At 46.8% G+C, this 23561-nt stretch overlaps 1 non-coding gene across 1 annotated transcript; it reads left to right on the forward strand.

The window, feature by feature from the left end:
- The first annotated feature begins 21859 nt into the window (after positions 1-21859).
- On the forward strand, positions 21860-21933 carry trnaa-ugc (transfer RNA alanine (anticodon UGC)). The gene has a single exon. It is a non-coding gene; the product is annotated as a tRNA-Ala (tRNA).
- Positions 21934-23561: the final 1628 nt, after the last annotated feature.

Here is a 23561-nt window from a genome sequence, read left to right on the forward strand (position 1 = left end):
TGGTTGTATTAGGGGTTGTGGTGTAGCTAGTGGTTGTATTAGGGGTTGTGATGTAGCTAGTGGTTGTATTAGGGGCTGTTGTGGTGTAGCTAGGTGGTTGTATTAGGGTAGATGTAGCTAGGTGGTTGTATTAGGGGTAGTGATGTAGCTAGGTGGTTGTATTAGGGGTTGTGGTGTAGCTAGGTGGTTGTATTAGGGGTTGTGATGTAGCTAGGTGGTTGTATTAGGGGTTGTGGTGTAGCTAGGTGGTTGTATTAGAGGTTGTGGTGTAGCTAGGTGGTTGTATTAGAGGTTGTGGTGTAGCTAGGTGGTTGTATTAGGGGTTGTGGTGTAGCTAGGTGGTTGTATTAGGGGTTGTGATGTAGCTAGGTGGTTATTAGGGGTTGTGGTGTAGCTAGGTGGTTGTATTAGGGGTTGTGGTGTAGCTAGGTGGTTGTATTAGGGGTTGTGGTGTAGCTAGGTGGTTGTATTAGGGGTTGTGATGTAGCTAGGTGGTTGTATTAGGGGTTGTGATGTAGCTAGGTGGTTGTATTAGGGGCTGGTAGTGATGTAGCTAGGTGGTTGTATTAGGGGTTGTGGTGTAGCTAGGTGGTTGTATTAGGGGTTGTGGTGTAGCTAGGTGGTTGTATTAGGGGTTGGGGTGTAGCTAGGTGGTTGTATTAGGGGTTGTGATGTAGCTAGGTGGTTGTATTAGGGGTTGTGGTGTAGCTAGGTGGTTGTATTAGGGGTTGTGGTGTAGCTAGGTGGTTGTATTAGGGGTTGTGGTGTAGCTAGGTGGTTTATTAGGGGTTGTGGTGTAGCTAGGTGGTTGTTTGGGGTTGTGGTGTAGCTAGGTGGTTGTATTAGGGGTTGTGGTGTAGCTAGGTGGTTGTATTAGGGGTTGTGGTGTAGCTAGGTGGTTGTATTAGGGGTTGGGTGTAGCTAGGTGGTTGTATTAGGGGTTGTGGTGTAGCTAGGTGGTTGTAGGGGTTGTGGTGTAGCTAGTGGTTGTATTAGGGGGTTGTGGTGTAGCTAGGTGGTTGTATTAGGGGTTGTGTGTAGCTAGGTGGTTGTATTAGGGGTTGTGGTGTAGCTAGGTGGTTGTATTAGGGTTGTGATGTAGCTAGGTGGTTGTATTAGGGGTTGTGGTGTAGCTAGGTGGTTGTATTAGGGGTTGTGATGTAGCTAGGGGTTGTTGTATAGGGTTGTGGTGTAGCTAGGTGGTTGTATAGGGGTTGTGTGTGTAGCTAGGTGGTTGTATTAGGGTTGTGGTGTAGCTAGGTGGTTGTATTAGGGGTTGTGATGTAGCTAGGTGGTTGTATTAGGGGTTTGTGGTGTAGCTAGGTGGTTGTATTAGGGGTTGTGATGTAGCTAGGTGGTTGTATTAGGGGTTGTGGTGTAGCTAGGTGGTTTGTATTAGGGGTTGTGATGTAGCTAGGTGGTTTGTATTAGGGGTTGGTGTAGCTAGGTGGTTGTATTAGGGGTTGTGGTGTAGCTAGGTGGTTGTATTAGGGGTTGTGGTGTAGCTAGGTGGTTGTATTAGGGGTTGTGATGTAGCTAGGTGGTTGTATTAGGGGTTGTGTGTAGCTAGGTGGTTGTATTAGGGGGTTGTGATGTAGCTAGGTGGTTGTATTAGGGGTTGGGTGTAGCTAGGTGGTTGTATTAGGGGTTTGGTGTAGCTAGGTGGTTGTATTAGGGGTTGTGGTGTAGCTAGGTGGTTGTATTAGGGGTTGTGGTGTAGCTAGGTGGTTGTATTAGGGGTTGTGGTGTAGCTAGGTGGTTTTAGGGGTTGTGGTGTAGCTAGGTGGTTGTATTAGGGGTTGTGATGTAGCTAGGTGGTTGTATGTGGGTTGTGGTGTAACATAGGTGGTTGTATAGGGTTGTGGTGTAGCTAGGTGGTTGTATTAGGGGTTGTGATGTAGCTAGGTGGTTGTATTAGGGGTTGTGGTGTAGCTAGGTGGTTGTATTAGGGGTTGTGGTGTAGCTAGGTGGTTGTATTAGGGGTTGTGGTGTAGCTAGGTGGTTGTATTAGGGGTTGTGGTGTAGCTAGGTGGTTGTATTAGGGTTGTGGTGTAGCTAGGTGGTTGTATTAGGGTTGTGATGTAGCTAGGTGGTTGTATTAGGGGTTGTGGTGTAGCTAGGTGGTTGTATTAGGGTTGTGATGTAGCTAGGTGGTTGTATTAGGGGTTGTGGTGTAACTAGGTGGTTGTATTAGGGGTTGTGGTGTAGCTAGTGGTTGTATTAGGGGTTGTGGTGTAGCTAGGTGGTTGTATTAGGGGTTGTGATGTAGCTAGGTGGTTGTATTAGGGGTTGTGGTGTAGCTAGGTGGTTGTATTAGGGGTTGTGATGTAGCTAGGTGGTTGTATTAGGGGTTGTGGTGTAACTAGGTGGTTGTATTAGGGGTTGTGGTGTAGCTAGGTGGTTGTATTAGGGGTTGTGGTGTAGCTAGGTGGTTGTATTAGGTTGTGGTTAGCTAGGTGTTGTATTAGGGGTTGTGGTGTAGCTAGGTGGTTGTATTAGGGGTTGTGGTGTAGCTAGGTGGTTGTATTAGGGGTTGTGATGTAGCTAGGTGGTTGTATTAGGGGTTGTGTGGTAGCTAGGTGGTTGTATTAGGGGTTGTGGTGTAGCTAGGTGGTTGTATTGGGGTTGTGGTGTAGCTAGGTGGTTGTATTAGGGGTTGTGATGTAGCTAGGTGGTTGTATTAGGGGTTGTGGTGTAGCTAGGTGGTTGTATTAGGGGTTGTTGTAGCTAGGTGGTTGTATTAGGGGTTGTGGTGTAGCTAGGGTTGTATTAGGGTTGTGGTGTAGCTAGGTGGTTGTTTAGGGGTTGTGGTGTAGCTAGGTGGTTTGTATTAGGGGTTGTGATGTGCTAGGTGGTTGTATTAGGGGTTGTGGTTAGCTAGGTGGTTTATTAGGGGTTGTGGTGTAGCTAGGTGGTTGTATTTGGGTTGTGGTGTAGCTAGGTGGTTGTATTAGGGGTTGTGGTGTAGCTAGGTGGTTGTATTAGGGGTTGTGATGTAGCTAGGTGGTTGTATTAGGGGCTGGTTGTGGTGTAGCTAGGTGGTTGTATTAGGGGTAGTGATGTAGCTAGGTGGTTGTATTAGGGGTAGTGATGTAGCTAGGTGGTTGTATTAGGGGTTGTGGTGTAGCTAGGTGGTTGTATTAGGGGTTGTGATGTAGCTAGGTGGTTGTATTAGGGGTTGTGGTGTAGCTAGGTGGTTGTATTAGAGGTTGTGGTGTAGCTAGGTGGTGTATAGAGTTGTGTGTGTAGCTAGGTGGTTGTATTAGGGGTTGTGGTGTAGCTAGGTGTTGTATTAGGGGTTGTGATGTAGCTAGGTGGTTGTATTAGGGGTTGTGGTGTAGCTAGGTGTTGTATTAGGGTTGTGGTGTAGCTAGGTGGTTGTATTAGGGGTTGTGGTGTAGCTAGGTGGTTGTATTAGGGTTGTGATGTAGCTAGGTGGTTGTATTAGGGGTTGGATGTAGCTAGGTGGTTGTATTAGGGGCTGGTGATGTAGCTAGGTGGTTGTATTAGGGTTGTGGTGTAGCTAGGTGGTTGTATTAGGGGTTTGTGGTGTAGCTAGGTGGTTGATTAGGGGTTGTGGTGTAGCTAGGTGGTTGTATTAGGGGTTGTGATGTAGCTAGGTGGTTGTATTAGGGGTTGTGTGTAGCTAGGGTTGTATTAGGGGTGTGGTGTAGCTAGGTGGTTGTATTAGGGGTTGTGGTGTAGCTAGGTGTTGTATTAGGGGTTGTGGTGTAGCTAGGTGGTTGTATTAGGGGTTTGGTGTAGCTAGGTGTTGTATTAGGGGTTGTGGTGTAGCTAGGTGGTTGTATTAGGGGTTGTTGTGTAGCTAGGTGGTTGTATTATGGGGTGGTGTAGCTAGGTGGTTGTATTAGGGGTTGTGGTGTAGCTAGGTTGGTTGTAGTAGGGTTGTGGTGTAGCTAGGTGTTGTATTAGGGGTTGTGGTGTAGCTAGGTGGTTGTATTAGGGGTTGTGGTGTAGCTAGGTGTTGTATTAGGGGTTGTGGTGTAGCTAGGTGGTTGTATTAGGGGTTGTGATGTAGCTAGGTGGTTGTATTAGGGGTTGTGGTGTAGCTAGGTGGTTGTTTAGGGGTGTGGTGTAGTAGGTGGTTGTATTAGGGGTTGTGGTGTAGCTAGGTGGTTTTATTAGGGGTTGTGGTGTAGCTAGGTGGTTGTATTAGGGGTTGTGATGTAGCTAGGTGGTTGTATTAGGGGTTGTGGTGTAGCTAGGTGGTTGTATTAGGGTTGTGATGTAGCTAGGTGGTTGTATTAGGGGTTGTGGTGTAGCTAGGTGGTTGTATTAGGGGTTGTGATGTAGCTAGGTGGTTGTATTAGGGGTGTGGTTGTAGCTAGGTGGTTGTATTAGGTGGTTGTGATGTAGTAGGTGGTTGTATTAGGGGTTGTGGTGTAGCTAGGTGGTTGTATTAGGGGTTGTGATGTAGCTAGGTGGTTGTATTAGGGGTTGTGGTGTAGCTAGGTGGTTGTATTAGGGGTTGTGATGTAGCTAGGTGGGTGGATTAGGGGTTGTGGTGTAGCTAGGTGGTTGTATTAGGGGTTGTGGTGTAGCTAGGTGGTTGTTATTAGGGGTTGTGGTGTAGCTAGGTGGTTGTATTAGGGTTGTGTGTAGCTAGGTGGTTGTATTAGGGGTTGTGATGTAGCTAGGTGGTTGTTATTAGGGGTTGTGGTGTAGCTAGGTGGTTGTATTAGGGGTTGTGGTGTAGCTAGGTGGTTGTATTAGGGGTTGTGGTGTAGCTAGGTGGTTGTATTAGGGGTTGTGGTGTAGCTAGGTGGTTGTATTAGGGGTTGTGGTGTAGCTAGGTGGTTGTATTAGGGGTTGTGGTGTAGCTAGGTGGTTGTATTAGGGGTTGGTGATGTAGCTAGGTTGGTTGTATTTAGGGGTATGTGGTGTAAGCTAGGTGGTTGTATTAGGGGTTGTGTGTAGCTAGGTGGTTGTATTAGGGGTTGTGGATGTAGCTAGGTGGTTGTATTAGGGTTGTGGTGTAGCTAGTGGTTGTATTAGGGGTGTGTGTAGCTAGGTGGTTGTATTAGGGGTTGTGGTGTAGCTAGGTGGTTGTATTAGGGGTGTGGTGTAGCTAGGTGGTTGTATTAGGGGTTGTGGTGTAGCTAGGTGGTTGTATTAGGGGTTGTGATGTAGCTAGTGGTTGTATTAGGGTTGTGGTGTAACTAGGTGGTTTATTAGGGGTTGTGGTGTAGCTAGGTGGTTGTATAGGGGTTGTGTGTAGCTAGGTGGTTGTATTAGGGGTTTGATGTAGCTAGGTGGTTGTATTAGGGGTTGTGGTGTAGCTAGGTGGTTGTATAGGGGTTGTGGTGTAGCTAGGTGGTTGTATTAGGGGTTGTGGTGTAGCTAGGTGGTTGTATTAGGGGGTTGTGGTGTAGCTAGGTGGTTTGTTTTAGGGGTTGTGTGTAGCTAGGTGGTTGTATTAGGGGTTGTGGTGTAGCTAGGTGGTTGTATTAGGGGTTGTGGTGTAGCTAGGTGGTTGTATTAGGGTTGTGATGTAGCTAGGTGGTTGTATTATGGGTTGTGGTGTAACTAGGTGGTTGTATTAGGGGTTGTTGTAGCTAGGTGGTTGTATTAGGGTTGGGTAGCTAGGGGTGTTTATTTAGGGGTTGTGATGTAGCTAGGTGGTTGTATTAGGGGTTGTGGTGTAGCTAGGTGGTTGTATTAGGGGTTGTGGTGTAGCTAGGTGGTTGTATTAGGGGTTGTGGTTTAGCTAGGTGGTTGTATTAGGTTGTGGGTAGCTAGGTGGTTTTATTAGGGTTGTGATGTAGCTAGGTGTTGTATTAGGGGTTGTGGTGTAGCTAGGTGGTTGTATTAGGGGTTGTGGTTTAGCTAGGTGGTTGTATTAGGGGTTGTGATGTAGCTAGGTGGTTGTATTAGGGGTTGTGATGTAGCTAGGTGGTTGTATTAGGGGTTGTGGTGTAGCTAGGTGGTTGTATTAGGGGTGTGGTGTAGCTAGGTGGTTGTATTAGGGGTTGTGGTGTAGCTAGGTGGTTGTATTAGGGGTTGTGGTGTAGCTAGGTGGTTGTATTAGGGGTTGTGGTGTAGATAGGTGGTTGTATTAGGGGTTGTGTGGTAGCTAGGTGGTTGTATTAGGGGTTGTGTGTAGCTATGTGGTTGTATTAGGGGTTGTGATGTAGCTAGGTGGTTGTATTAGGGGTTTGTGTAGCTAGGTGGTTGTATAGGGGTTTTGTGGTGTAGCTAGGTGGTTGTATTAGGGGTTGTGGTGTAGCTAGGTGGTTGTTTAGGGTTGTGGTGAGCTAGGGGTTGTATTAGGGTTGTGGTGTAGCTAGGTGGTTGTATTAGGGGTTGGATGTAGCTAGGTGTTTATTAGGGTTGTGGTGTAGCTAGGTGGTTGTATTAGGGGTTGTGGTGTAGCTAGGTGGTTGTATAGGGGTTTGGTGTAGCTAGGTGGTTGTATTAGGGGTTGTGGTGTAGCTAGGTGGTTGTATTAGGGGTTGTGATGTAGCTAGGTGGTTGTATTAGGGGTTGTGGTGTAGCTAGGTGGTTGTATTAGGGGTTGTGGTGTAGCTAGGTGGGTTGTATTAGGGGTTGTGGTGTAGCTAGGTGGTTGTATTAGGGGTTGTGATGTAGCTAGGTGGTTGTATTGGGGTTGTGGTGTAGCTAGGTGGTTGTATTAGGGGTGTGGTGTGCTAGGTGGTTGTATTAGGGGGTGTGTGTTCTAGGTGGTTGTATTAGGGGTTGTGGTGTAGCTAGGTGGTTGTATTAGGGGTTGTGGTGTAGCTAGGTGGTTGTATTAGGGGTTGTGATGTAGCTAGGTGTTGTATTAGGGGTTGTGGTGTAGCTAGGTGGTTGTATTAGGGTTGTGGTGTAGCTAGGTGGTTGTATTAGGGGTTGTGGTGTAGCTAGGTGGTTGTATTAGGGGTTGTGGTGTAGCTAGGTGGTTGTATTAGGGGTTGTGATGTAGCTAGGTGGTTGTATTAGGGGCTGGTGTGGTGTAGCTAGGTGGTTGTATTAGGGGTAGTGATGTAGCTAGTGGTTGTTTAGGGGTGTTGTAGCTAGGTGGTTGTATTAGGGGTGTGGTGTAGCTAGGTGGTTGTATTAGGGGTTGTGATGTAGCTAGGTGGTTGTATTAGGGGTTGTGGTGTAGCTAGGTGGTTGTATTAGGGGTTGGTGTAGCTAGGTGGTTGTATTGGGTTGTGGTGTAGCTAGGTGGTTGTATTAGGGGTTGTGATGTAGCTAGGTGGTGGTATTAGGGGTTGTGATGTAGCTAGGTGGTTGTAGGGGGTTGTGGTGTAGCTAGGTGGTTGTATTAGGGGTTGTGGTGTAGCTAGGTGGTTGTATTAGGGGTTGTGGTGTAGCTAGGTGGTTGTATTAGGGGTGTGGTGTAGCTAGGTGGTTGTATTAGGGGTTGTGATGTAGCTAGGTGGTTGTATTAGGGTTGTGGTGTATCTAGGTGTTTTTATTAGGGGTTGTGGTGTAGCTAGGTGGTTGTATTAGGGGTTGTGGTGTAGCTAGGTGGTTGTATTAGGGGTTGTGGTGTAGCTAGGTGGTTGTATTAGGGGTTGTGATGTAGCTAGGTGGTTGTATTAGGGTTGTGGTGTAGCTAGGTGGTTGTATTAGGGGTTGTGGTGTAGCTAGGTGGTTGTATTAGGGGTTGTGGTGTAGCTAGGTGGTTGTATTAGGGGTTGTGATGTAGCTAGGTGGTTGTATTAGGGGTTGTGGTGTAGCTATGGTTGTATTAGGGGTTGTGTGTAGCTAGGTGGTTGTATTAGGTGTGGTGTAGCTAGGTGGTTGTATTAGGGGTTGTGGTGTAGCTAGTGGTTGTATTAGGGTTTTGGTGTAGCTAGGTGGTTGTATTAGGGGTTGTGATGTAGCTAGGTGGTTGTATTAGGGGTTGTGGTGTAGCTAGGTGGTTGTATTAGGGGTTGTGGTGTAGCTAGGTGGTTGTATTAGGGGTTGGTGGTGTAGCTAGGTGGGTGTATTAGGGGTTGGTGGTGTAGCTAGGTGGTTGTATTAGGGGTTGTGATGTAGCTAGGTGGTTGTATTAGGGGCTGGTTGTGGTGTAGCTAGGTGGTTGTATTAGGGGTAGTGATGTAGCTAGGTGGTTGTATTAGGGGTAGTGATGTAGTCTAGGTTGGTTGTATTAGGGGTTGTGGTGTAGCTAGGTGGTTGTATTAGGGGTTGTGATGTAGCTAGGGTGGTTGTATTAGGGGTTGTGGTGTAGCTAGGTGTTGTATTAGAGGTTGTGGTGTAGCTAGGTGGTTGTATTAGAGGTTGTGGGTGTAGCTAGGTGGTTGTATTAGGGGTTTTGTGTGTAGCTAGGTGGTTGTATTAGGGGTTGGGATGTAGCTAGGTGGTTGTATTAGGGTTTGTGGTGTAGCTAGGTGGTTGTATTAGGGGTTGTGGTGTAGCTAGGTGGTTGTATTAGGGGTTTGTGGTGTAGCTAGCGGTGTTTGTATTAGGGGTTGTGGTGTAGCTAGGTGGTTGTATTAGGGGTTGTGGTGTAGCTAGGTGGTTGTATTAGGGGTTGTGGTGTAGCTAGGTGGTTGTATTAGGGGTTGTGGTGTAGCTAGGTGGTTGTATTAGGGGGTGTGGTGTAGCTAGGTGGTTGTATTAGGGGTTGTGGATGTAGCTAGGTGGTTGTATTAGGGGTTGTGGTGTAGCTAGGTGGTTGTATTAGGGGTTTGTGATGTAGCTAGGTGGTTGTATTAGGGGTTGTGTTGTAACTAGGTGGTTGTATTAGGGGTTGTGGTGTAAGCTAGGTGGTTGTATTAGGGGGTTGTGGTGTAGCTAGGTGTTGTATTAGGGGTTGTGGTGTAGCTAGGTGGTTGTATTAGGGGTTGTGTGTAGCTAGGTGGTTGTATTAGGGGTTGTGGTGTAGCTAGGTGGTTGTATTAGGGGTTGTGTGTAGCTAGGTGGTTGTATTAGGTGGTTGTGGTGTAGCTAGGTGGTTGTATTAAGGGGTTGTGAAGTGTAGCTAGGTGGTTGTATTAGGGGTTGTTGGTGTAGCTAGGTGGTTGTATTAGGGTTGGGGGTAGTAGCTAGGTGGTTGTATTAGGGGTTGTGGTGTAGCTAGGTGGTTGTATTAGGGGTTGTGATGTAGCTAGGTGGTTGTATTAGGGGTTGTGATGTAGCTAGGTGGTTGTATTAGGGGTTGTGGTGTAGCTAGGTGGTTGTATTAGGGGTTGTGGTGTAGCTAGGTGGTTGTATTAGGGGTTGTGGTGTAGCTAGGTGGTTGTATTAGGGGTTGTGGTGTAGCTAGGTGGTTGTATTAGGGGTTGTGGTGTAGCTAGGTGGTTGTATTAGGGGTTGTGATGTAGCTAGGTGGTTGTATTAGGGGTTGTGGATGTAGCTAGGTGGTTGTATTAGGGGTTGTGGATGTAGCTAGGTGGTTGTAGTAGGGGTTGTGTGATGTAGCTAGGTGGTTGTATTAGGGGTTGTGGTGTAGCTAGGTGGTTGTATTAGGGGTTGTGTGTGTAGCTAGGTGGTTGTATTAGGGGTTGTGGTGTAAGCTAGGTGGTTGTATTAGGGGTGGTGGTTGTAGCTAGGGGTAGCTAGGTGGTTGTATTAGGGGTTGTGGTGTAGCTAGGTGGTTGTATTAGGGGTTGTGGTGTAGCTAGGTGGTTGTATTAGGGGTTGTGGTGTAGCAGGTGGTTGTATTAGGGGTTGTGATGTAGTGCTAGGTGTTGTATTAGGGGTTGTGTGTAGCTAGGTGTTGTATTAGGGGTTGTGTGTAGCTAGGTGGTTGTAATTAGGGGTTGTGGTGTAGCTAGGTGTTGTATTAGGGGTTGTGGATGTAGCTAGGTGGTTGTATTAGGGGTTGTGGTGTAGCTAGGTGGTTGTATTAGGGGTTGTGGTGTAGCTAGGTGGTTGTATTAGGGGGTGTGGTGTAGCTAGGTGGTTGTATTAGGGGTTGTGGTGTAGCTAGGTGGTTGTATTAGGGGTTGTGAGGTAGCTAGGTGGTTGGTATTAGGGTTTTAGGGGTTGGTGGTAGCTAGGTGGTTGTATTAGGGGGTTGTGGTAGCTAGGTGGTTGTATTAGGGGTTGTGGTGTAGCTAGGTGGTTGTATTAGGGGTTGTGGTGTAGCTAGGTGGTGTATTAGGGGTTGTGGTGTAGCTAGGTGGTTGTATTAAGGGGTGTGTTGGTGTAGCTAGGTGGTTGGTATAGGGCTGGTAGGTGATTTTTGTATGCTAGGTGGTTGTATTAGGGGTAGTGATGTAGCTAGGTGGTTGTATTAGGGGTAGTGATGTAGCTAGGTGGTTGTATTAGGGGTTGTGGTGTAGCTATGTGGTTGTATTAGGGGTTGTGATGTAGCTAGGTGGTTGTATTAGGGGTTGTGGTGTAGCTAGGTGGTTGTATTAGAGGTTGTGGTGTAGCTAGGTGGTTGTATTAGAGGTTGTGGTGTAGCTAGGTGGTTGTATTAGGGGTTGTGGTGTAGCTAGGTGGTTGTATTAGGGGTTGTGGTGTAGCTAGGTGGTTGTATTAGGGGTTGTGGTGTAGCTAGGGTGTTGTATTAGGGGTTGTGGTGTAGCTAGGTGGTTGTTTAGGGTTGTGGTGTAGCTAGGTGGTTGTATTAGGGGTTGTGGTGTAGCTAGGTGGTTGTATAGAGGGTTGTGGTGTAGCTAGGTGGTTGTATTAGGGTTGTGATGTAGCTAGGTGGTTGTATTAGGGGTTTGTGGTGTAGGAGGTGGTTGTATTAGGGGTGGGTGTAGTAGGTGGTTGTATTAGGGGTTGTGGTGTAGCTAGGTGGTTGTATTAGGGTTGTGATGTAGCTAGTTGGTTGTATTAGGGGTTGTGATGTAGCTAGGTGGTTGTATAGGGGTTGTGTGTAGCTAGGTGGTTGTATTAGGGTTGTGGTGTAGCTAGGTGGGTGTATTAGGGGTTGTGGTGTAGCTAGGTGGTTGTATTAGGGGTTGTGATGTAGCTAGGTGGTTGTATTAGGGTTGTGATGTAGCTAGGTGGTTGTATTAGAGTTGTGATGTAGCTAGGTGGCTGTATTAGGGGTTGTGGTGTAGCTAGGTGGTTGTATTAGGGGTTGTGATGTAGCTAGGTGGTTGTATTAGGGGCTGGTTGTGGTGTAGCTAGGTGGTTGTATTAGGGGTTGTGATGTAGCTAGGTGGTTGTATTAGGGGTTGTGGTGTAGCTAGGTGGTTGTATTAGGGGTTGTGGTGTAGCTAGGTGGTTGTATTAGGGGTTGTGATGTAGCTAGGTGGTTGTATTAGGGGTTGTGGTGTAGCTAGGTGGTTGTATTAGGGGTTGTGATGTAGCTAGGTGGTTGTATTAGGGGCTGGTTGTGGTGTAGCTAGGTGGTTGTATTGGGGGTTGTGATGTAGCTAGGTCGTTGTATTAGGGGTTGTGGTGTAGCTAGGTGGTTGTATTAGGGGTTGTGATGTAGCTAGGTGGTTGTATTAGGGGTTGTGATGTAGCTAGGTGGTTGTATTAGGGGCTGGTTGTGATGTAGCTAGGTGGTTGTATTAGGGGCTGGTCGTGTGTGGTGTACGTCCGTGCATTAGCAGGGCGGCTGTGGCGGTGTATACGGGGGCCGGTTCTGGTCCAGTGGCGTTTTTTTATTCCCAGTCCGGCCCTACATCAGCTGCATCTATTGTTATTTCCTAGAGAAGAACAGTTCCTTGGGGAAAGTAGAATATAGATCGTATTGAGGGGGGGAAAGGGAAAGGAATATTGTCTCAAGTGAAGATAAGCTGGTTTTAGGTATTACTGTATGTAACCTAGCTATCCATTGTTTTTCTGCTTCTTCCTCTCCTCAGGGCGCTGGGATCTCTATCAACTGGAAAGGTTTCCTGCAGACTTATCAGGGTTTGTGAACTCCATCTTCTGTGTTCCCTTCCATAACCACAGCACTGCCGGGAATTGGAGCCGAGACCCAATTGACGGATAGCCAGGTGCACACTCCAACATTCAGAGATAATTTACAAACGAAACATGTGTGTTTAGCGAGAACCACCAGATCAGCGGCAGTAGGGATGACCAAGGATGTTCCCCTTGATAAGTGTATGAATTGGAATATTTTCCTGTCCCGCTAAGCTTTAATAAGTCTGGTTGAGACATACACACACACACAGGAAGTCTGGGTGTCAAATAAACCCACATGTACCCACTTCAATTAAGGACAATTAAATCGAGTACAGGCTTAACTGAATAACGACAGAGACAGAATACAATAGGGACTTTTTATTGAATAGTAAGGAGGTAGACCTCGTCTCCGAAGAATGCTCTTCAAGCGAGATGCTGATAACAGGTTGAACCTATGAGCGGCAGCTGATTCATGCCCATTGGTTGATAGAAAGGAAAGTGATTATTGCACGGCTGAGTCCATAGGTTAACCAGGAAGCGTGGCGGGATTGCTTTAGTAGACTGAAGTTAATAGGTGAATGACATTCCGCACGCTATGCTAATGAGATACCATTAAAACACTACCCTATAAATACCTGCTATGCTAATGAGATACCATTAAAACACTACTATATAAATACATGCTATGCTAATGAGATACCATTAAAACACTACCCTATAAATACCTGCTATGCTAATGAGATACCATTAAAACACTACTATATAAATACATGCTATGCTAATGAGGTACCATTATTACACTACTATATAAATACCTGCTATGCTAATGAGATACCATTAAAACACTACTATATAAATACATGCTATGCTAATGAGGTACCATTAAAACACTACCCTATAAATACCTGCTATGCTAATGAGATACCATTAAAACACTACTATATAAATACATGCTATGCTAATGAGGTACCATTATTACACTACTATATAAATACCTGCTATGCTAATGAGGTACCATTATTATACTACTATATAAATACATGCTATGCTAATGAGGTACCATTATAACGCTACCCTATAAATACCTGCTATGCTAATGAGGTACCATTATTACACTACTATATAAATACATGCTATGCTAATGAGATACCAATTATAGCACTACCCTATAAATACCTGCTATGCTAATGAGGGAGATAGGAAACGATGTGAATCGAATGAGTTTACTAGATGAATGAACAGTGACGATCCATTCAGACCAGCCTTAGTGATTAAACTTCCGTAACTACATTAAAACAGGGAGGGAGAGAATGTAACAATAGATGAATGATACTCCATCTCCGTATCCCAAGATGGCAACCTCATTACAACTGTAATGGTTATAAGAGACAGAGACAAAGAGAAGGAACTAGAGAGAGAGAGTGAGAGAGAGAGAAAGAAGGATCTAGGGAGAAAGAGAGAGAGAGAGAGAGAGAGAAGGAACTAGGGAGAGAGAGAGAAAGAGAGAGAGAGACAAAGAGACGGATCTAGAGATAGAGAGAAAGAGAGACAAAGAGAGAGAGAGAGAGAGCATTTTTATTGTTTATTTCACTTTTGTTTATTATCTACTTCACTTGCTTTGGCAATGTTAACATATGTTTCCAAGGCCCCTTGAATTGAATTGAATGCTAAATGACTTAAATGTAAATGTAAATGTAATTGAGAGAGAGAGAGAGAGAGAATAAAAATAAGTAGAGAGAGAGGGGGGAGGATGAAGTAGTGGTGATTAAAAAAGCAAGAGAGTAGAGAGAGGGTAAAAGAGAGGAAGAGAAATGAGCAAAAAGGGACGATTTGACCTGAAATGTGATAGGTTGAATACGTAGTTGAAATATTTGAAGTACCTGAGGTGAAGTACCTCAGGTAGCTGAGCACACCTGTCAGAAGCTTGTTTAAATTGGCTAGCGTTCAGAGTTTGCACTGATAGGACTAACCAAGGTCAACCAAGGTCAACCAAGAGCACCAAGAGTATTTGTCCTGTATTTTAAACCAGGTCTGGCCTGGAAAATAGGAACACACCGTAGATCTGACAGCTGTAGAGAGTAACGGCTAGTGGAACCATCTGAATGTCTTTATTTACTCAGAGGGATCAACGATGGATTCATGGAATGTTAATAGAGTTTTGTCCCATGGAATAAATGTTGTGGATCTTAATGTTTTTCCTCATAATCCTGGATTATCGGACCACCATTTTATTGCGTTTACAATTGCAACAAATAATCTGCTCAGACCCCAACCAAGGAGCATTAAAAGTCGTGCTATAAATTCTCAGACAACCCAAAGATTCCTTGATGCCCTTCCAGACTCCCTCTGCCTACCCAAGGACGTCAGAGGACAAAAATCAGTTAACCACCTAACCGAGGAACTCAATTTAACCTTGCGCAATACCCTAGATGCAGTTGCACCCCTAAAATCTTTGTCCGAGTCTATAATCCCCACATCTCTTAAAATGACCACCATCATTCCTGTTCCCAAGAGCTCTAAGACTTCATGCCATAATGACTACCGCCCCGTAGCACTCACATCTGTAATCATGAAGTGCTTTGAAAGACTGGTTATGGCAACACATCAACTCCATCATCCCAGACATCCTAGACCCACTCCGATTTTTATACCGTCCCAACAGATCCTATCGAGGGCGCAATCTCTATTGCACTCCACATTGCCCTCACCCACCTAGATAAGAGGAACACCTAGGTCAGAATGCTGCTTATTGACTACAGCTCAGCGTTCAACACCATTCTCCCCTCTAAGCTAGTCACCAAGCTTAGGAGCCTGGCACTGAATACCTCCCTCTGCAACTGGATCCTGGACTTCCTGACGGGCCGAACCCAGATGGTGAGGGTAGGCAAAATCACCTCCGCCATGCTGACCCTCAACACCGGGGCCCCACAGGGGTGTGTGTTTAGTCCCCTGCTGTACTCCCTGTTCACCCACGACTGCGTGGCCACGCATGAGTCCAACACCATCATCAAGTTCGCTGACGACACGACGGTGGTAGGCCTGATCGCCGGCGACAACGACGAGTCAACCTAAAGGGAGGAGGTCAGGGACAACAACTTCTTCCTCAAACGTCAGTAAGACCAAGGAGCTGATCGGAAACAGTGGGGGAGCATCTACATCGACGGGGCTATAGTGGAGTGGGTCGCGAGCTTCAAGTTTTTCAGAGTCAAAATCACCAAGGACTTAAAATGGTCCTCACACACAAGCAGTCGTGAAGAAGGTGGGATAGAGCCTCTTCCTCCACAGGAGGTCGAAAAGGTTTGGCGTTGACCCTCGAAAAGTTATACAGCATTGAGATCATCTTGACTGGCTGCATCACCTCTTGGTACGGCAACAGCACCTCCCTTGATCGTATGGCACTACAGAGGGTGGTGCAGACAGCCCAGTACATCACTGGTTCCCTGTCATCCAGTACATCTATAACAGGCAGAGGGAAAGGAAGGCTGTGTCTATGTACACTCAGAGGGCTCTACAAACTGACAGGACTCTATACACAGACAGGACTCTACACACTGACAGGACTCTATACACAGACAGGACTCTACACTCTGACAGGACTCTACACTCTGACAGGACTCTACACTCTGACAGGACTCTAAACACTGACAGGACTCTACACTCTGACAGGACTCTACACACTGACAGGACTCTGCACACTGACAGGACTCTACACACTGACAGGACTCTACAAACTGACAGGACTCTACACACTGACAGGACTCTACACACTCTACACACTGACAGGACTCTACACACTGACAGGACTCTACACACTGACAGGACTCTACACACTGACAGAACTTTACACACTGACAGGACTCTACACACTGACAGGACTCTAAACACTGACAGGACTCTACACTCTGACAGGACTCTACACAGGACTCTACACACTCTGACAGGACTCTACACACTGGCAGGACTCTAAACACTGACAGGACTCTACACTCTGACAGGACTCTACACAGGACTCTACACACTCTGACAGGACTCTACACACTGGCAGGACTCTATACACTGACAGGACTCTATACACTGACAGGACTCTATACACTGACAGGACTCTATACACCGACAGGACTCTACACTCTGACAGGACTCTACACTCTGACAGGACTCTACACACTGACAGGACTCTACACACTGACAGGACTCTATACACTGACAGGACTCTATACACTGACAGGACTCTACACACTCTGACAGGACTCTACACACTCTGACAGGACTCTATACACTGACAGGACTCTACACACTGACAGGACTCTATACACCGACAGGACTCTACACTCTGACAGGACTCTACACACTCTACACACTGACAGGACTCTACACACTGACAGGGCTCTGATAGGACTCTATACACTGACAGGACTCTACACACTGACAGGGCTCTGACAGGACTCTACACACTGACAGGACTCTACACACTGACAGGACTCTACACACTCTACACACTGACAGGACTCTACACACTGACAGGGCTCTGACAGGACTTTATACACTGACAGGACTTTACACACTCTACACACTGACAGGACTCTACACACTGACAGGGCTCTGACAGGACTCTATACACTGACAGGACTCTACACACTCTACACACTGACAGGGCTCTGACAGGACTCTATACACTGACAGGACTCTACACACTGACAGGACTCTAAACACTGACAGGACTCTACACAGGACTCTACACACTCTGACAGGACTCTACACACTGGCAGGACTCTAAACACTGACAGGACTCTACGCACTGACATGACTCTATACACTGACAGGACTCTACACACTCTGACAGGACTCTACACTCTGACAGGCTCTATACACTGACAGGACTCTATACACTGACAGGACTCTATACACTGACAGGACTCTACACACTGACAGGACTCTACACACTCTACACACTGACAGGACTCTACACACTGACAGGGCTCTGATAGGACTCTATACACTGACAGGACTCTACACACTGACAGGGCTCTGACAGGACTCTACACACTGACAGGACTCTACACACTGACAGGACTCTACACACTCTACACACTGACAGGACTCTACACACTGACAGGACTCTATACACTGACAGGACTCTACACACTCTACACACTGACAGGACTCTACACACTGACAGGACTCTATACACTGACAGAACTCTGACAGGACTCTACACACTGATAGGACTCTATACACTGACAGGACTCTACACACTCTACACACTGACAGGACTCTACACACTCACAGGGCTCTGACAGGACTCTATACACTGACAGGACTCTACACACTGACAGGACTCTATACACTGACAGAACTCTGACAGAACTCTACACACTGACAGGACTCTATACACTGACAGAACTCTGACAGGACTCTACACACTGACAGGACTCTACACACTGACAGGACTCTATACACAGACAGGACACTATACACAGACAGGACTCTACACACTGACAGGACTCTACACACTGACAGGACTCTACACACTGACAGGACTCTGACAGGACTCTACACACTGACAGGACTCTACACACTGACAGGGCTCTACACACTGACAGGACTCTACACACTCTTACAGGACTCTACACTCTGACAGGACTCTACACACTGACAGGACTCTATACACTGACAAGACTCTACACACTGACAGGACTCTACACACTGACAGGACTCTACACACTCTGACAGGACTCTACACACTCTGACAGGACTCTACACACTGACAGGACTCTACACACTCTGACAGGACTCTACACACTCTGACAGGACTCTATACACTGACAGGACTCTACACACTGACAGGACTCTACACACTGACAGGACTCTGACAGGACTCTACACACTGACAGGACTCTACACACTGACAGGACTCTACACACTGACAGGACTCTATACACTGACAGGACTCTACACACTGACAGGACTCTACACACTGACAGGGCTCTACAAACTGACAGGACTCTGACAGGACTCTACACACTGGCAGGACTCTACACACTGACAGGGCTCTATACACTGACAGGACTCTATACACTGACAGGACTCTACACTCTGACAGGACTCTACACACTGACAGGACTCTGACAGGACTCTACACTCTGACTGGGCTCTATACACTGACAGGACTCTACACACTGACAGGACTCTGACAGGACTCTACACACAGACAGGACTCTACACACTGCAGTATTCCTGCACATTGTTAATATGGTACTGACCCTGTATATAGCTTCTTACTTTTTCGTGCTTTTCAAATTTTTACATCTGCTGTGTTTCTGTTCTACGTTGTCATTTCAGAACTACATTGATATTGATTACTGCGTTGTTGAGTTGGCAAAAAAATAAATGTCACTGTACTTGTGTATTTGACATTACAACTTGGATCTTGAAACTTTCATGACATCAACTTTATTGAGGAAAAATGTACTTACTATGAATGTGATATGTGGTTGTCTCACCATGGTATCTTAAGATGAATGCACTGTAAATGCTAAATGACTCACTACTGTAAATGACTCTGGATCAGAGAGTCTGCTAAATGATTCACTACTGTAGTGACTCTGGATCAGAGAGTCTGCTAAATGACTCACTACTGTAGTGGCTCTGGATCAGAGAGTCTGTTAAATGACTCACTACTGTAAATGACTCTGGATCAGAGAGTCTGCTAAATGACTCACTACTGTAGTGGATCTGAATCAGAAAGTCTGTTAAATGACTCACTACTGTAGTGAATCTGGATCAGAGAGTCTGTTAAATGAATCACTAGTGCAGTGGCTCTGGATCAGAGAGTCTGCTAAATGACTCACTACTGTAGTGACTCTGGATCAGAGAGTCTGGTAAATGACTCACTACTGTAGTGACTCTGGATCAGAGAGTCTGCTAAATGACTCACTACTGTAGTGACTCTGGATCAGAGAGTCTGTTAAATGACTCAATACTGTAGTGGCTCTGGATCAGAGAGTCTGCTAAATGACTCACTACTGTAGTGGCTCTGGATCAGAGAGTCTGTTAAATGACTCAATACTGTAGTGGCTCTGGATCAGAGAGTCTGCTAAATGACTCACTACTGACTCACTTTGATAATTTGCTCTAGCCTGCCTGGAGTACCACATGGGCAGAGTTTGCACTTTTGGGACTGTTCTATTGGACTCATTCAGATGAGCTGTGCTGCTAGTAGAAAATACATGTTTTCTGCAGATTTTCCCAGCAGTGTTGATATCTGCTTCTACAGAGTGGTGGAGTGTGCATGTGTGCATGTGTGTGTGTGTGTGTGTGTGTGTGTGTGTGTGTGTGTGTGTGTGTGTGTGTGTGGTGTGTGTGTGTGTGTGTGTGTGTGTGTCCAGTCGCCACAAAATCTCATCAGTGCACAGGAGTGGAAGATAATCGTCATTTCAAACCCCAGAGAGATAGAGACAGGGGGAGAGAGTAAGGGAGAGAGAAAGGGTTAGAGAGAGAGACAGGGGGAGAGAGAAAGGGAGAGAGAAAGGGTTAGAGAGAGAGACAGGGGGAGAGAGAAAGGGAGAGAGAAAGGGTTAGAGAGAGAGACAGGGGGAGAGAGTAAGGGAGAGAGAAAGGGTTAGAGAGAGAGACAGGGGGAGAGAGTAAGGGAGAGGGAAAGGGTTAGAGAGAGAAACAGGGGGAGAGAGAAAGGGAGAGGGAAAGGGTTAGAGAGAGAGACAGGGGGAGAGAGTAAGGGAGAGGGAAAGGGTTAGAGAGAGAGACAGGGGGAGAGAGTAAGGGAGAGGGAAAGGGTTAGAGAGAGAGACAGGGGGAGAGAGAAAGGGTTAGAGAGAGAGGGTTAGAGAGAGAGAGAGAGAGAGAGAGAGAGGAGAAGGGTAGACACAGGAAAACCTGGCTCCCTGTAGAGGAAAGGCTGTGCAACCACTGCACAACAGCAGAACCTGAGACGGAGCTGCATTTCCTGACAAAATGTCAAAAATATAAAACAATTAGAGAGTGTCATTTCCCCAAATTTGAAACCCTTATTCAAGGTTTTAAAGACCTCTCTGATGAGGATAGGCTACCCATCCTGTTGGGGGAGGACGCAGAGAGCTGTGGGTTGGCAGCGCACTACATTGCTGCCTGCCATAAGTTGAGGGACAGTGTCTGACAGACCAATAAACCTGCACATGTCCTCAACTGTATGATTATTGTTATTGTTGAATGTATGGTTATATTGACCGTTGGTTATTGTTGTTACTGTTGTCCCGTTGACAATTTTTGATTCTCATTTTTATTTATTTTTTATATTGTAAATATCCAAAGTAAGCTTTGGCAATATGTACATTGTTACGTCATGCCAATAAAGCGAATTGAATTGAATTGAATTGAATTGAATTGAGAGGGAGAGAGAAAGTGTTAGAGAGGGAGGAAGAGAGAGGGTTAGAGAGAGGGAGAGAGAAAGGGTTAGAGAGAGAGAGGGAGAGAGAGGGGGAGAGAGAGAGGGGGGAGAGAGAGAGGGTTAGAGAGGGAGGAAGAGGGAGGGTTAGAGAGAGAGGGTTAGAGAGAGAGGGTTTGAGAGAGAGGGTTAGAGAGAGGGGGAGAGAGAGAGAGGGGGAGAAAGAGAGGGTTAGAGAGAGAGGGTTAGAGAGAGAGAGAGGGAGAGGGAAAGGGTTAGAGAGAGAGAGGGGGAGAGAGAGAGTGTTAGAGAGAGAGGGTAAGAGAGAGGGAGAGAGAGAGTTAGATAGAGAGAGGGAGAGAGAAAGGGTTAGAGAGAGGAAGAGAGAGGGTTAGAGAGAGGGTTAGAGAGAGGGTTAGAGAGAGAGAGGGAGAGAGAAAGGGTTAGAGAGGGAGGAAGAGAGATGGTTAGAGAGAGAGGGAGAGAGGGAGAGAGGGAGAGAGAAAGGGTTAGAGACAGAGGAAGCGAGAGGGTTAGAGAGAGAGGGTTTGAGAGAGAAGGGGAGAGAGAGGGGGAGAAGGAGAGAGAGAGGGAGAGAGAAAGGTTTAGAGAGGGAGGAAGATAGAGGGTTAGAGAGGGTGAGAGAGACAGAGAGAGAGAGAGAGGTTAAGAGAGAGATAGGGTTAGATAGGGGGAGAGAGAAAGAGTTAGAGAGAGGGGGAGAGAAAGACACAGATAGAGAGAGAATAGATTCAGGGCATAATGTGCAGACAGGGGTATGGTGGGGTGCGGGTACAGCGGAGATAAACCCAGGCACTGAGTGATGATAAGAGAGGTCACCGCATGTGTGGGAGGTGGGACAAAGGAGGTATCTGAGGCATGTAGAGTGGGACAATGATAATTATCCTAAACAACCATATACAAGGCATATTGACATTTGAGAGAGACATAAAGCAAAGCATAAAGCAATCACAGGTATTGATTGGGAGAGCTAGCTAAGACAACAACGGGTAAGACAACACCAGTTAATCAGCTAAGACAACAACAACAGGTAAAATGGCGATGAATGGGCAGAGAGGGTCAGTTAACTACACACAGGGCCTGAGTTCGGGGCTAGGGACGACAGACAAACAAAAGTTTAAAAAAGTGGAGCACCATGATAAATGAACAGTCCAGCAGGCATCAGCTATGTAGCCAAGTGATCATAGGGTCCAGGGGACAGCAATAGATGGAACAGGGAAGCCGCGGGGTAGTTGCTACGCTACGCTAGCACGCGGGGTAGTTGCTACGCTACGCTAGTACGCGGAAGACACGGCGTTTAAAGTTAGCAGTCCAGGGTAAGTAGAAGCGTCTGCTCCGACGTCCAGCATCGGCCGGTTGAAGGCACAGCGGATGGAATTACGTCTGGTGGTACGGCGGGGCGCCGTGTCGACGAAGGGACCGGGCCAGATGGTGAAAGAGGTACTGTAGTTGTAGTAATTTAGTTTGCTAGACGGGAGATGCGCCTGGCTCAGGGCTAGCTTCGGGGCAGGGTCACTCGGTGGCAGCTAGCTAGCTGTGATGATCAGGAGTACTGGTCCAGAGAGAGAGGGAGAGAGAGAGGGACAGAGAGGGTTAGAGAGAGAGGGTAAGAGAGATGGAGAGAGGTAGAGAGAGGGAAAAAGAGAGGGAGAGAGAGAGAAAGTGGTCCCGTGTGGCTCAGTTGGTAGAGCATGGTGTTTGCAACGCCAGGGTTGTGGGTTCGATTCCCACTGGGGACAAGTATGAAAAATAAAAATTGTATGAAATGTATAAAAAATGTAGGAAATGTATGCATTCACTACTGTAAGTTGATCTGGATAAGAGCGTCTGCTAAATGACTAAAATGTACAATATAAGTGAGAAATGGTTAGATAGAGATGGAGAGGGTTTTAGGCTGGTTTTCATCAGCTGATGTAAGAAGGGCTTTATAAATACATTTGGTTAGCGAGGGAGAGAAAGGGTTAGAGAGAGAGAAAGGGTTAGAGAGAGAGAAAGGGTTAGCTAGAGAAGGAGAAAGAGGTTAGAGAGAGGGAGAGAGCGCTACATCTGCTCCTGCCACGCCCTCTACTGTTCATCCTGTGTCTCCTTAACCTGCTGCCACTCCCCAAGTGCTGTCTCCCTCTCTCTCTCTCTGTGTGATTGTGTAAGCGGAGACAGGTGTGTTGGAGTCAGAGCAGATCCCCACCAGCTGCAACCTGTTCCATAATCAAGACCTCTACAAATACTTAGCCCTGCCACTTCCACGTTGCCAGATGGTAATCTCTGCTCAGTCAGTCTACGGTTCTAGCCGTTTGTTACTATTAGATCCTGTTATCCGTTTGTTCCTGTTTTCCCTTGCCTGACACTGCTTTCCTTTCCGCTACAATTCTGCCCGCTCTGACTCTGGTCCCTGGCTCCAGTCCCACGTCTCCTCATCCTGCTACTCCTGGATTCCCCACTCTACTGCGCCCCTTGGATTCCCTTCCGGACCTGCTTACCCTGTCCCAACCCCTCTCTTTCCAGCCTCAGCCTCTGCACCTGGTTTCCTGCAACCAGCCCCGAGCTTCCCCTGGCCAGCACTCCATCTTCCCCCTGGGTTTCAATAAATACCTGGAGGCCAGAGTGACAGTCAGCGAGAGGGTAGTCCTGGAGACCAGAGTGACAGTCAGCGAGAGGGTAGTCCTGGAGACCAGAGTGACAGTCAGCGAGAGGGTAGTCCTGGAGACCAGAGTGACAGTCAGCGAGAGCGTAGTCCTGGAGACCAGAGTGACAGTCAGAGAGAGGGTAGTCCTGGAGGCCAGAGTGACAGTCAGCGAGAGGGTAGTCCTGGAGACCAGAGTGACAGTCAGCGAGAGGGTAGTCCTGGAGACCAGAGTGACAGTCAGCGAGAGGGTAGTCCTGGAGACCAGAGTGACAGTCAGAGAGAGGGTAGTCCTGGAGGCCAGAGTGACAGTCAGTGAGAGGGTAGTCCTGGAGACCAGAGTGACAGTCAGTGAGAGGGTAGTCCTGGAGACCAGAGTGACAGTCAGCGAGAGGGTAGTCCTGGAGACCAGAGTGACAGTCAGCGAGAGGGTAGTCCTGGAGACCAGAGTTGATCCTTGATGATTCTACGATGTGATGTGATTTAACCTTGATGATTCTACGATGTGATTTAAACTTGATGATTCTACGATGTGATGTGATTTAACCTTGATGATTCTACGATGTGATTTAACCTTGATGATTCTACGATGTAATTTAACCTTGATGACACTACAATGTGATTTAAACTTGATGATTCTACGATGTGATTTAACCTTGATGACACTACGATGTGATTTAACCTTGATGACACTACGATGTGTGCTTGATAGTGAGTTGACTACCCTGTGTTGACAGACAGACAACA

Source organism: Salmo trutta, chromosome 30 (assembly GCF_901001165.1).
Source record: "Salmo trutta chromosome 30, fSalTru1.1, whole genome shotgun sequence".
In the NCBI taxonomy this organism is placed as follows: domain Eukaryota; kingdom Metazoa; phylum Chordata; class Actinopteri; order Salmoniformes; family Salmonidae; genus Salmo; species Salmo trutta.